Raw genomic sequence first — 15,695 nt, forward strand, 5'->3', positions numbered from 1 at the left:
TGTAGCTTGGGGCTATTTTGAGGAGGGGCTCTGCACTGATAGCAGCTGCTGAAGGCTTTGTGTTTGAGGAAACCATTGTGCCTGCACAAGGGCTGCAGAAGCACGACTGCATCCTTTCACAGCACAGCCTATACCACCATCATGCACCGCATCTTCTCATCCCTGCTAGGCAATGCAGATGGGATATGGGTCATAGTGTTGCCCCTTCAGAACTTCCAACACTGGTGGCAGTGCTAGACCTTCATGATCCTTAGGTGTGGGAAACATAAGGACTGGGACTGTGTGTGGCAACTGCAATGGAAGGCTTTGGAAGTTTGATTTGGAAAGCTTATCTTGAGCTCCACTTGAGCAAGCTTCCTGGGTTTAATCTAGTGTTTCTGCTTCTGGTGCTATCTGTGTTACGGACGAGGTCAGATTAGATGATCATAATGGTCCCTTCGAGCCTTAACATCTATGAAACCTAGAGGACATCACTAATAAATAAGAATAGATTTGGTCTCAGTAAGTTTTGGGCAAGTGTATGCCTTTTCTTATTGTAATCACACCGATTTAGCTATCTAGCACAGCAAAAGCGTTCTTCTGTTTTTAATTAATCTGACAAACTAACTCTTAGATGGCCATATGATACAACATTTCCCACCAGCATAAACAAATTAGACCCCAAGGCCCTAGCTCAGCAAGGTACTTAAGCATGTGCCAAACTTCAACCTCAGGAGCACCAGCTTACAGAGCACCACTCAGGAGTACAAAGTGGCTGAGAACTAGTCCCAAAATCAGTAGCAGAGAATTCCCCTAGTATAGGTTAGCTGCCTTCTGGCCTGCCCTCCTAACATAGGCGGTGTCGAGGATAGGAGGAGGCATGGAGGAGCTCTGCTCCACTCTGCTAATCCTCCACTGGTCTATCAAGGAACCCACACTAGTGGGGCAAATTAGAGCTGCCCAAAAGCACCTATAAGGCTATGTCTATACAGTAGTTGGATGTGTGATAGCAGTTTGTGTAGACATGCCCGTGCTAGTCTTACCCATGGAAGCATTGCTAAACATAGCAGTATCACCATGGGGACATAGGGTTCAGTGCAAGTTAGCAATATGAATATTTACCCAGCATCCCTGGTGTGCTGGTACAGCCCACACTGAAGCCTGTGCCACCATGTTTTCAGTGCTGTCTTTAGTCATGCTTGTGCGGGTAAAGCTAGTGCAGATATGTCTACCCCAACTGGAATCACACCTTCAGTGTAGATATACTGTATGTGGGCTCGAGACCTGGTAACTGGTAGCCAGCTCCCTATTGCCCAATCCAAACTGATCAAAGCTCTGGTGCAGGAGAGATCTGGCCCTTAAATTTAAAATTTGATTCATAGTTCATTTCAAGTACCTTATTGAACTGGGGCCATAAACCTTCAATAGCCTTCTTACATATTTTTAAAACACAAGAGGATGTTAAAACCTTTTGAGAACATTACCTGCTAGAGGAGTTTCTGATCAACTTGCATTCCTGAGCTCCATTTGCAGTAATACAGGCCCCAATCCTGCAAACACTTGCATATATGGGTAACTTTATTCACATTCAGTGAAATGGGACTGCTCCCATGTGAAAAGTTATTCATGTGTATAAGTATTTGCAGGATTGAGTCTATAATCAGAACTCAAAGTTCACACTTCAGAGCTTTGAATCTCATTAAAAAAATATAGATCTGTGACCTGCCAATCAAACATACAAATTGATAAGAGAAGTGTCTTTGACCAAGAAGGCAGGAAGAGAAGGAAGTGATCATTAGTGATTGTAACCCACTTGAGAGGTTTACCTCAAGGCAAAGCCTGAGGGCATATGAAATTTTCAGTAGACCAACATCAACAACTGTCTACTTTCCAGAGATCATTATTGCTGTTAGATCACAGTTTGTGAGTCTGAAATTGAAAAAGGTCACATCATATGCACAAAATCCACAATTCCTTGAAGTACAGTGTGGTTAGTGTAAAGCTCAGCTTCGAGATTGACCTATAAAATATAAATGAAAGTCTGGATACATCACACGTCATTAAAAAAACCCAGATGTGGGATTTTTTTTATTATTATTATTTTTGTCTCTTGCACAATAGAGCTGTTTGAAATATAAATATTTTTAAAGCCAGGAGTTAGTGACGGAAACTACATGAAACATCTCAGAAAATATACTGTATCTTCTGCCTCATCATCAAATTTCTGAACACTGTGATCATTTCCCTAAGGAACTGGGGGGGACACCTATCCCTAGAATAATTTAAATCTGGATTGGACAAAATACCTGAGAATTTCAGATTGTTGAACCTTGTGAGATTTTGAAGTTTTACCAACCTTTCAATCTACTAGTTTGAATTTGTGACATTTCTTTTTAATTCCTTGTGATTTGAAATACACTTTTTTCCTTCAGGGTGATTCAACATTCAGGGAATATTTTCTAGCTGGTGCTGTGCGCTAAAGATAGAAGAGTGCCAAGCCCCAAGCACTAGATTGGCACAAGTGGCTTCTTTGTATATGGTTTATACACTGTCTTTATAATACTGGCCCTTTGCTGAGCAATAGCAGATTTGGGGTTCTGGCAGGTCAATTTCCCATTTGGAGCATGTATCAGTGATGTGGAGTCAGGTATCTTCTTAGTGTAATTTGTTTATTTACAAAATATACACAAGTCCTGTTCCCTTGAGCAGGGTTGTCACAACTGCACTCGGGCAGCAGCTTTGGGCCTCTGTCTTCTCTGTGAGACAAAATTCAAACAGATCCAACTGTTTAAATGCAATCTCTGCCCCATATCTTTCCTCAGCCCCTGCACTTTATACTTGGGAAACCCACGAGCAAGATACCTAGATACCGCATGATTTGGAAATAAAAGATAGCCTAGCTATTAACCTTCCTTTTGTGTAGCTGCTCTGCAGCACAAAGGAAGCTCAGAAAGGTCTAATGGCCCAGACAAAGTGGAGTGGGATGTTTTAATCCAGGGATTCCCCCAAAAATTTCCCTGAGGCTCATCTGTGCAGCAGCAATAGGCGATGCAGCCCACTATTAACACACATCTGTCAGTGAGAGGACCCCGTGGGGCCTGCGTGACCCCTCGCCTCAGTAGGACTGGGGCCAGTGAGAGGGCAAAGGAGGCAGGCAGGTGCCACAGCCAGCTCCTGCCGATACCATCTACCTCAGCAGCCTGCTGAGTGCCTTGAGCTCATCACCTGGTAGCCCTGCCCCAGTCACCCACCCAGTACCCTGGTGTGCCTCACAGGCACACCCTGCCCGGGAATGAGGGAAAGACTCAAGGGCCTCCAATGCTGGGCAGAGGCAGGCGCTTGGGCTGGCCCTGATTGTTACCTTGATGGTCCCAATCACAGCATTGTCCAGGCAGAAACAGAGCAGCACTGATACTTCAGGGGGCCCGACAGCCATAGATTGCGGGGTGTGGTGGCTCGGAACAGGAACGACTGTGAACCATCCAGCCTTCTCTAGCTGCCCTGGGAGCTGCTGCCTCTTGGGGTTAGCCCCTTCTCCTCACCCTTAAGGCACTTCCCAGAGGCCCCACTTCACCCTCTGCTGCCTGCTGGGGGTACTGGGCTCCTCCAGCCATGGGCAGAGGTCATCTGGCTGCCACTTTGCCAATGTATACAGTCTTGGGGGGGCAACTCTGCCCATGCTGGGCCACTAGGACTGTGTCGCAGCCCACCTTTGGGAACCTCTGCGTTAACCCACACAGTTCTCATAACAGCTCTCTGGTTGTGGTTGCTGCTTGGCCTCTTTCTATAGAGAATATCATCCTGGTAGCTTATCCATCAGTGATCCCTGAGGTGCTGGCCAGAGCACCTTTTACCATAAAAATATTTTTATGAGTACTTTCTTTATCTCTCTGCTCCTTGTTCACTCTCTCTGTATTTTTTGTTTCTGCTCTGTACTTCTTTTTTTACTGGAAGATCGATTCCCTTTTCTCCTCTACTCCCCATTCCTCCCTCTCTTCCCTCATTGTACTGTAAGGAATTGGGGATTTAGTGCAAATGATGTGACCTTCTTGTATTTCTGACTCTGTCTCTTCCCTCTCCCTTCTCTGTCTTCATGTCCCTGCTCCCACCACACAGTCTCTTCTTAAGGAGAACGTTTACCCCAGAACTGTCAGATTGAACTATGGCATCCCTAGGGCTGGATTCTCAATTGCTCCGGAGCAGATCTCAGCCACAGTGGAAGGGCAGCAGAGAATCTGTTATGGCTTCCGAGCCTGCACTGCCTGTCCTTGGCATTCAGGTACAGTAGCTGAGGAGCTGCTCTAATTATCACCACCAGTATCTCTAAGTAACCTACACTAGTGGAAGACCGCCTCTCAACCACCAACATAGCCCTCCCTTTTTATTACACTGGAGGGGGGGGAGGGAGAGGGAAGAGATGCAGTAGGTAGCACTGCTTTATGCCAAAGGAGAATTTCCCTGCATGAGTGGGATCTCCAATGGCCTTCTACAGCCATAATATGACCACTGTGCACTGGCCAAAGTGGCTATGGCAGACTAGATTGGGCCCACAGTGTTCAAGCTAGTTTGAGATTGGGCAAATCAAAAGCACTCATTCTATTGAGATTATGTATTAGGGACTAGTTCCATATCGGCTAGATGACCTTGTCAATTTTTTCCATCTCTATTTTTTTTTTAATTTTGGGACTTGTTTATTTCTGCTTATTTCCACAAGTTGAAGACAATGAATAATTTGATAGATGCAAGGATGTGTAAAAGTTTGACAGGAAATGAGTTTTGGTGGTCTTTAGTTACTGAGAGTTTTGCCATTGATCTAACTGGATGCAGCACCAGGCTGTAACTGTAAAGTAATTGTACATTGATCCAAAAAATGATGTTAAAAGAGCATTAAGGTTGCGCAGTCAAGTTCTCAAAAGTTAGACTATGACTAACTGAAGCTTGCCCATGCACTCTTAATTTGGCCCCCTCGTGCAGAAGCATGATGATGTCTTTAATTACATGCTCACATACTATTTTTTCACTATATTTTTCAAATTAAAAAGTATCTGGCATTAGTTAGTTCCATGGCACTGGCAGTAATAGGAGGCGGTTATCCTCTGCATGGAGCAGGCAGTGGAGGGGAATGAGATATACTTTGCAGGTATTTGCTGACAGAAGAGGAATAAAGTTTGCGGATGACACAAAGCTGGGAGGTATTGCCAATACAGAAAAGGACCGGGATATCATACAGGAAGATCTGGATGACCCTGTAAACTGGAGTAATCGTAATAGGATGAAATGTAATAGTGAAAAGTGCAAGGTCATGCATTTAGGGATTAATAACAAGAATTTTTATTATAAGCTGGGGACTCATCAGTTACAAGTAACACAGGAGGAGAAGGACCTCAGAGTATTGGTTGATCACAGGATGACTATGAGCCATCAATGTGATATGGCCGTGAAAAAAGCCAATGTGGTCCTGGGATGCATTAGGCAAGGTATTTCCAGTAGAGATAAGGAGGTATTAGTACCGTTATACAAGGCACTGGTGAGACCTCATCTGGAATACTGTATGCAGTTCTGGTCTCCCATGTTTAAGAAGGATGAATTCAAACTGGAACAGGTACAGAGAAGGGCAACTAGGATGATCCGAGGAATGGAAAACCTGTTTTATGAAAGGAGACTCAAAGAGCTTGGCTTGTTTAGCCTAACCAAAAGAAGGCTGAGGGGAGATATGATTGCTCTCTATAAATATATCAGAGGGATAAATACTAGGGAGGGAGAGGAATTATTTAAGCTCAGTACCAATGTGGACACAAGAACAAATGGATATAAACTGGCCATCAGGAAGTTTAGACTTGAAATTAGACAGAATTTTCTAACCATCAGAGGACTGAGTTCTGGAACAGCTTTCCAAGGGGAGCAGTGGGGGCAAAAGACATATCTGGCTTCAAGACTAAGCTTGATAAGTTTATGGAGGGGATGGTATGATGGGATAGCCTAATTTGGGCAATTAATTGATCTTTGACTATTAGCAGTAAATATGCCAATAGCCTGTGATGGGATGTTAGATGGGATGTTAGATGGGGTGGGATCTGAGTTACTACAGAGAATTCTTTCCTGAATGTCTGGCTGGAGAGTCTTGCCCACAAGCTCAGGGTATAGCTTATCACCATATTTGGGTCGGGAAGGAATTTTCCTTCAGGGCAGATTGGCAGAGGCCCTGGGAGTTTTTCACCTTCCTCTGCAGCGTGGGGCACGGGTCACTTGCTGGGGATTCTCTCCACCTTGAAGTCTTTAAACCATGATTTGAGGACTTCAATGGCTCAGACATAAGTTAGGTTAGGGGTTTGTTGCGGGAGTGGGTGGGTGAGATTCTGCGGCCTGCGTTGTGCAGGAGGTCAGGGTAGATGATCATATTGGTCCCTTCTGACCTTAAAGTCTATGACTCTATGAATCCCGGGACTCAGGATTTCTGGGTTCTGTTCCTGGTTCTGGTTATAGATCCCTCAGCCCTTGTCCCTCCACCCTCCTCCATCTCTGCTCCATCCTCCCCCCACCTCCAGCTCCTGTCCCTCCCCCTTTGCTCCTATCCATCCTCCCCTAGACCTCCCCTCCCTCTGTTCTTATTCAACTCCTTACCCCAGTTCCTGTCTCCCTCCCCTCTGCTGCCACCACAGCTCCTGTCTCACTCTGCTTTCCTCTCATCTGGCTACTGTACCCTCTTCTGCACTGCTTGTCCCCACCCTCTCTCTCTTCGAACATCCTTTCCTTATGTCCCTCCACCCATTCCTCACTGCTCTGTATTCTGAGCCAGGCTGTTTCCCCCTTCTCCTCAGTGCCTGGGCTCCAGAGTTAGGAGCATTGAGAGCAGAGGAGACACAGTCACCCTGCTCTCACTTGTGGTGCTCAGCATCACAATAGCCCAGAGAAGCAGGAGCAGAGAGATTCCAGGTTGAGGTGAGTCCCATTCTTCCCACAATTTCCCCCCATAATGTTCAACTTGGCCAGGCTAATCGAGGTCAAACTGCCCCTTGCACTATCTACACAAGAATTTTATGAAGCATTAGCTATCATGTTATAATAATACTCCTTTTCCTGGGGCAGCCAGACCAACTGAGTCTCCAGACAGGGATCAGCCTGTGTGCAGTCAGGGCCTTAGTGATTAGATTTTATTTCATACCAGTGAATATATTTCCATTGGCCATTGAGTTTGGAAGCCAGCTGTACTATTACCTAGATCATATATGCTTTGAACTATTTTTAAAATTCTTAGTGGAGAAATAAATCATGTTCATCAGATACAAAGGAGATGATAGTTTCATATTGTTATAGTTGGGTAAGAGCCAGATTCTGCCACGTTTATTCCTGTTGAGTAGCCCCTTAATTCACAAGTACTGTTATTAATTTGAAGGGGGCAACACACAGAACAAGGTACTCCTTTGCATGAAAAAATATGACAGAATCTGTTCTTACAAAATTAAGGGTGTCAGAATTGAATAGTGTAGCTGTCATGGGAGACAGGACTTTGGGAACAGATGCAGGATTTCACAGCCTGAGCGCATCTCAAAAACTACCTGTACAGGTTGAGGATTTGGGACCTGGGCAGTAACTGGCCACACCATATATCATCACCTCCTGCCACATAGTCTAAGATAAGCATATGTATGCAACCAGGCTTTGAAGCTAAGTGTTGATCTGACTTCTTGGTGAGAAAATATTAAGGACAACAATTGGAAGTTACTTGCATTTAGCAAGGAATAGAGAAAAAAATAGCAGATAAGATTGTGTTAATCTGGTGTATTTCTCCCAATTTGACAGGCAAATCGCTTTTATTTTTAACACAAGTATTTTATGCTAGAAATATTTTAAAATCATGCAGAGAACAAGAGAACATTTTAAAAAAATTCAAAGCTCCAATAAAGAAGTCATTAGAAATCAGTGGGATGTGTGATACGGAATCATTACTGCCGCATACTGCAGGATACAAACAGACTAACAGTAATTATAGCGCTACAGGAAAAAAATCAATAACTGTTTCTATTTCCTTTCTGATCAAGATAGCATGATACTATCAATCTGTGAGCCAATGTGTCCATTTAATCTTACTCATGAGTATGTAACCTTGGTGAACTCAGTCATGTTTGCTGGGCTTGCAAACTTTTCAGTCTTCTCTTGTGATAGAATCCTGGAGGAATCACATTCACCTTATAATTCAATTAAAATAAAACCTAAATAAAGGGAGTGCTAGGGTTACACAGTTAAGCATTCAAGAGTCACACAATGATAAAGTTAAAGCTGTCTCTCTGTATATTACATCACTAGGTCTAATTCTCCTCTCTCTTGATTTTGTGTAAATTAGGAGTAATTCTAAAGTTGTAAAGCAACACCAGGATCAATCTGGTGTGAGATCAGAATCAGGCCTGAAGGACTTGACTGTCCATTGCCTTGATTAACAGTTAAGCACAGGCTTAACCATTCTGCCTGAATAGGGATGCTTTCCTGAGTTGGGGCTATAACACCTGCTCACCATTCCCACTATAATGAACATTTGCAATGGCTCAGTCTCATAGTACTTAGCTGTCAGCTCACAACTTTTAAATAAATATCGTCATTCCTTCTAGGAAAGAAGCCTCTCCTCCCCTCTCCTTCAGAATGAGCTACTTGTTTATAAGAGGAGTGCTTATTTCCAAAGGAGGGAGCCTTATAAGAAGCACACTACAAAAATGCAAGTATCGTATTGCCCTACGTACATAATGTCATCATTCTGTGACTAATATTATTTTGCTATAGGCTTCCTTACCATTACAGGGCATTGCAGTATGATCATATTGGTTCATTTCCAATCCTGCAGCTCTTGCCCATTCTATTAACTCTTAGAGTGGGTGTCATAATAAATACATAAGAACCATATGCAGACACAGTATATTGGCAAAGACCACGCAGTCACCCATTTTTTTTTTTTTAGGTCCTGGTCCAGCAAAGCATTAGTCATATTTTTAACTTTAAGCATATGCTTAAATCCCTCCCCATGTCAATGGAACTTAACTTTAATCTTAACTTTGCTGAATCAGGGTCTTCTTCCCCGGTAGTGCATATTTTCTTTCCATAGGATGATGTCCAAAATGGTTATCTAGAAAGCATCAAACTGGTATTTTATCTTGTGCTAAAACTGGAAAAAAAATTGTCCACAGATCAATGTGTTCATGATCTTAAGTATAAAGGGAAAATATTAAGGTCGAATTATTATTCACTACATTTAAACTTCATTTCATCTGTAAAACCCATTAAGAATTATTGAAATTTCAATACAATGAAACACTGTAAATTGCCATCAATAAAGGAGGTCACTGCTTGCTTAGCTTTCTATTTGTTTATCTGAACCAGATTCTGAGGGACCTCTCTGCTGAAACCATACCAAAGACAAATCATGCACTTCAAAATTATCTATTCTAAAATAATTTTGACTAAAATGGGTAGAGCAAAAAAGGATTATAGCAGCTATACATCTTTTAAAAAATCAATTTTTTAAATGATAGTCTCTGATTCAGGAAAGTTATTAAGCATTTGCTTAACTTTAAGCATCTGCTTAAGTCCCATTGATGTCCCATTAACTTTAAGTATGTGCTTAAGTTCTTTCTTAAGGGGCTAAATGAGGAAATGTCAGGAAGCCCTACAGTATTCTTATGTGTTCAGCTGCCAATACATCCTTATTATACCCCGTGACAGAGTGAGAGTAGCCTAAGGCTGATGCATCATTCTGTGCACTTTGGAAGCATCCCCACATGGGATAAATTGATGAGGTAATAGTTTAAGTACTCAGTGATTAACTAATTAATAGGGTTATTCAGCTTACCAGCTAGAAACAATTTAAAAAGAGGCAGAGACAGTAGACTCACAAGATCCTGTGGTAGATAAAGACTTGGGGAAAAACCTTCTGATTGGGGAAAACATGTTTATAAAGCACATTGTAAATAAAGCACTTGATGCTGAGCTTGCCACAGGTGTGTGTGAGGACTACTTGCAGTAAGAACCCAGGGAGCGGGAGCTCTGCTCTGTGACAAACCCACTGCATCAGACAAACAGGAATTTCTTACTTCACTGCAGACCTGAGCCATTATTTTTAGGTGACATATCTGAGGGACTGTCCCAGGCTGAGGTGTCAATAGAGGAGGTTTGGGAACAAATTGTTAAAGTAAACATTAATAAGTCACCAGGATCAGATGGTATTCACCCAAGAATTCTGAAGGAACTCAAATATGAAATTGAGAACTACTGACTGTAGTAAGTAACCTATCGCTTAAATCAGCTTCTGTACTAGATGACTGGAGGAAAAGGCTCCAGAGACAATACGGGCAATTACAGGCTGGTAAGTCTGACTTCAGTACCAGGCATATTGCTTGAAACTACAGTTAAGAACACAATTATCAGACACATAGATGAACATGACTTGTTCAGGAAGAGTTGACACGGCTTTGTAAAGGGAAATCATGCCTCACAAATTAGAATTCTGTGAGGGGTTCAAGAAACAAGTGAACAAGGGTGATCCAGTGGACATAGTGTACTTGGCATATCAGAAAGCCTTTGGCATGGTCCCTCACTAATCAGTTTTAAGCAAAGTAAGCAGTCATAGGATAAGAGGGAAGGTCTTCTCATAGATCAGTAACTGGTTAAAAGACAGTAAACATAGGGTAGGAATAAATGGTCATTTTTCAGATTGGAGAGAGGTAAATAACAGTATCCACCAGAGATCTGTAGTGGGACCAGTGATGTTCAACATTTTCATAAATGATCTGAAAAAAGGGATCAACAGTGAGGTGGCAAAGATAATTTCTCAAGATAGTTAAGTCCAAAGCTTAATGCAAGGTTACAAAGGGATCTCACAAAAGTGGGTGACTGAGAAACAAAATGGCAAATGAAATTCACTGTTGATAATTATGAAGTAATGCATATTGGAAAACATCCCAGGGATTGGCAACCTTTGGCACGCAGCCTGCCAGGTTAAGCACCTGGTGGGCTGGGCCGGTTTGTTTACCTGCTGCGTCTGCAGGTTCGGCCGATTGTGGCTCCCACTGGCCATGGTTCACTGCTCCAGGCCAATGGGGGCTGCGGGAAGCAACGCGGGCTGAAGGATGTGCTGGCCGCCACTTCCCGCAGCTCCCATTGGCCTGGAGCAGTGAACCGCGGCCAGTGGGAGCTGCAATCGGCCGAACCTGTGGACGCAGCAGGTAAACAAACCGACCCGGCCCGCCAGGGTGCTTATCCTGGTGAGCCACGTGCCAAAGGTTGCTGATCCCTGCATTATCCCAAATATACATACAAAATGGTGGGTCTAAATTAGCTATTACCACTCAAGCAAAAGAACTTGGAGTCATTGTGATCATTCTCTGAAAACATCTGTTCAATGTGCAGTGGCAGTCAAAAAAGCTAACAGAATGTTAAGAACAATTAGGAAAGGGATAGATAATAAGAAAGTAAATATCATAATACCACTACATAAATCCATGGTACGACCACACGTTGAAGACTGTTTGCAGTTCTGGTCACCCCATCTCAAAAAAGTTCTGGTCACCCCATCTATTAAAAATGGAAGAGGTACAGAGACTGGCAACAAAAATTATTGAAGGTATGAAACCGCTTCCATACGAGGAGAAATTAAAAACACTGGGACTGTTCGGCTTGGAAAAGAGACAACTAAGGGGGGTATATGACAGAGGTCTATAAAATCATGACTGGCGTGGAGAAAGTGAATAGGGCAAATGCTATTTACCCCTTTACCTACCACACAAACCAGGGGTCACCCAATGTAATTCATAGGTAACAGAACAACAATAAAACAAACAAAAGGAAGCACTTCTTCACACAATGCAGAGTCAACCTGTGGAACTCATTGCCAAGAGATGTTATGAAGGCCAAAAGTATAACTGGGTTCAAAAAAGAATTGGACAAGTTCATGGAGAGTAGGTCCATCAATGGCTATTGGTGGTCAGGGATGCAACACCATGCTCTGGGCATCTGCAAGCCTCTGACTGCCAGAAGTTGGGTACTAGATGGCGGGATGAATCACTTGATAATTGCCCTGTTCTGTTCATGCCTGAAGCATCTGGCACTGGCCACTGTTAGAGACAGGATACTGGGCGAGATGGACCATTGGTCTAATCCAGTATGGCTGTTCTTATGAGCATTAAAAAAAGTACATCTGATACCCTCACTTAGAACAAACTTAAATATGTACATGTTTAGCTTCAAAACATATCTCATGAGGTCATTATAAAATCATAAGGCCATAAATCAGAACAAACTAGATTTCTTTCTTGGCTGATATGCAATGTGTTAGTTCGGTGCATGTGCATACATGACTAGAAAAACAGACAACAATTTCTTCACATTAAGTTGCTCAGTGTCAGTATGTAAAATAAACCTGTAAATCTGCTGCATAGATTTCTGCCCCAATAAATGTTATATATCCCATAAAACATGTTATACCAATAGAATAAAAACCAGCAGGATCTTATTAAGAGGGATAAGGTAAAGATTCCACATTTATTGTAAATATAATGATAAAGCAAAAGATAAAAGTAAACAACATTGTTTGACTACTTATTCCTATCACTACTTATTCCTTATACACACACACACATTCACACAATCACTCATTCAAGTTCTGTATAGGTGTTATAGTTACCAGCCTAGAAGTTGCTCATGCCAAGTTACTGGCCAGGTATCTTGGTCATGAGGATGGAGCCGAGTCTGTGTCAGGTGCACCTGATGCTCCTGGAGGTTGGCAGCAGAACCAGAGACTCAAAATCCTCAGTCTTGAGAGTCCATTCTTATAGGAATTAATTCCTATGTTAGTCTATGGGAGCTGTTTCATTCTGCTGTTGCTGACTCAATCAGCAGATGGCACATTCCTGGGCACATTCCTGGTGGCTCCAAACTGTCCAGAGTTTGTGTTTCTCATCCTTCCAGGTGATGGGGTGGATCCCAGTTTACCCTCCGGGGGTTCTGGTGGTCCACTTTACACATTCTTCGGCTGATGGATACTCCCTTTCTAGGCTGGCACCGCCTTAACCATTCATGTACATCACGCATTCATCAATGTACATTCCATAACTTAACCATATTTTAATTTACTGTCTCCACCATTTTCAGGGTGTGTGCTAATTCATTTGAGACTCCCGGCCCTTTAATCACAGAGGGTGGGGGTCTAGGAGCCGTTGCTGTTACAATGAAGTGAAAGTCACTTAATGGCTTATAGTGTTTGTTTACATTGTATCAATTACTTCAAGAACAAAGTCAATTAACTCAGTTTGTAAATTTTACATAGTAGTAAAGTATCTTTCACAGGACAGATACAATCAATGGTTTCTACAGACAGTAGCTTACAAGTTTTAACAGAAGACCCAAGAAATTTTTGTACTTGGTGAAACTGTTGGATTTTAAAGTGTGGGGGACAAATTATTGGAGGGGGGGGTGTCACTGTCACTTGGGGGAATCACTGTTAGTACCTTCTTTAATATCCCTACAAACATTCCTACTCTGGCTGGGGTTCTTAACTTTAATTATGGGATTACACTACAGTTTAATCTCTACAAATATATGCCTACTAACTTGTATTGGCCTGGTTTTCATAGGTACTAAGTACCTGCATCTCCCATTGGCTTTAGTAGAAATTATGGACATTCAGTACTTTTGCAAATCAAGCTAAGTGCTTAAATGTATTAACAATATTTACCTCACCATTCACAGCTGCCATTTGTTATTACACAAAAAAGAAGTAAACTTCAGTCACAGCAGTTTATGAAAATAACAAACCATTAGGCCCAACAAATATCCAGACCCTGACATGCAGCTCAGTTCCCTACCATCATGTTTTACACCTCAGGTCTTCACAGTTCATTGTAATGGATATATTGAGCCACAGATTTTGGGTATGGCAACACTGCAAGAAGACACCTATGGGTGGCTCATGCCAGCTGACTTGGGCTGTGGGACGTGGACTAGGGAGCTGTGTAATTCTGGTGTAGATGTTTGGGCTCTGGCTGGAGCCAGAGCTCTGGGATCCTTCCACCTTGCAGGATCTGAGATCCTGGGCTCGAGCCTGAACGTCTACACCACAATTAAACAGTCCCTTAGTCTGACCCACACAAGCAGTGAGAATGGACCATTATGATCATCTAGTTTGCCCTTCCGCATAATGAAGGCCAAAGGACCTCACCCAGTAATTCCTGCAGAAAGTCCATAAATTCTGTTTGAGCTATGGCATATCTTTTAGAAAGAAATCCAGTAAAGACTGCAGGTGATTGATAATGACAGCATCATCATGCATGGTGCACCTAACTTGCATGCAGGCTTGCACAAACATTGTTGGGTCAGTGACATTACCCATGCTAGTCCGTCACAAGAGAAGTTGCTTCATTTACCTTAAAGCCATCACATAATTACATTATGTGTGGAGGAGTAACCCACTGCTGACAACGTTCCCTGATACACCCTTCCGATTACCTGTGCAATATTCCTCTCCACTCACGTAATCCTTTCTCTGCAATTCTTTGGTAATACGTTTTCATGCGTCGATAAATAGGCTTGTGCACTTCAATCTACAACTATCCAGTAACTTGTTTCACATCCTTCAGATAAACATAGTAGTCAATATTAAACAACCTAATGCACTCCCCCATAGTAAATCTGTGCCACCAACTTTGTAAAGCAATCGATTCACTGTCCAGTGGTGATAGATGTTCCATTCTCTATGCAATCATAGCTACATAAATAAATATGTTCTTGCTTCAAGTCTATATGCTTATTCTTTTGCACAAATAGCATTACGTAAGTTATTGGATAAAATTCAATAGCTAACACGTCAAAGCCAAACATTATAGTAAGATATCTCAAGACAAAATTCTTACACAGTAATAGCAAAACAATGATCTGCATAACTTACACCAGACACACTAAGGCCACGTAAAGATCAAAATTAAAAATAAACATCTCTCTTCATAGCTAAGGACACGCATGCAAATCCATGAATGACGTTGCTAAGAACCAAACAATTAAATCTGGTAACAGACTGGCTATTGGGCAGTTCACTGAAGGCAATGGGGGAGATTTTCAAAAGCTCTTAAGGCATCTAGGAACACAAGTAACACAGAAAGTCAGTGGGATTTGTGCTCCATAACCCTTAAGTACTTTTTGAAAATCTCCCTTAGCATCATAAATATCTCCTCCTGATTAGCTGCTGTGCCAAAAGAGGTATCAGCTACATGTCTGCAAATGAGCTGGCAACACGTGTTCATTATCAATGTCATTTTCCTCCAATCAGAGTCACATTATCCCCATTTTGAAAGGGCAGATTTTGTTGCACAGCATTGCGTTCAAAGGGGAAAAAGTTTTCTAGCATGAGTGCCTGCTTGAGCGCAGTTTGTTCTGGCCAGGCATCAAGCGCTTGCTTTACAAAGCACCCATCGAACATAATTAAATCATGTTTTCATGCAGGATAGGCAGCAAAATCATCTATAATAATGTGAGCATTGCATACATGTGGACATTAATGCTATGACATTTTTACCCACATAAATATCACTGCACTGGAATCAAAGTTCCTTTGACACATTTTAACATAATCATCGTCCTTGGTACTGGATACTGAGGACAAAGTACATGGGAAGTTGACAAAGCAGTAAATACAGATTACACACAGCATGATTCAGACTGTCGTGACTTGCAAATCACTCTCC

This window comes from Malaclemys terrapin, chromosome 1 (genome assembly GCF_027887155.1).
Source record: "Malaclemys terrapin pileata isolate rMalTer1 chromosome 1, rMalTer1.hap1, whole genome shotgun sequence".
Lineage (NCBI taxonomy): Eukaryota > Metazoa > Chordata > Testudines > Emydidae > Malaclemys > Malaclemys terrapin.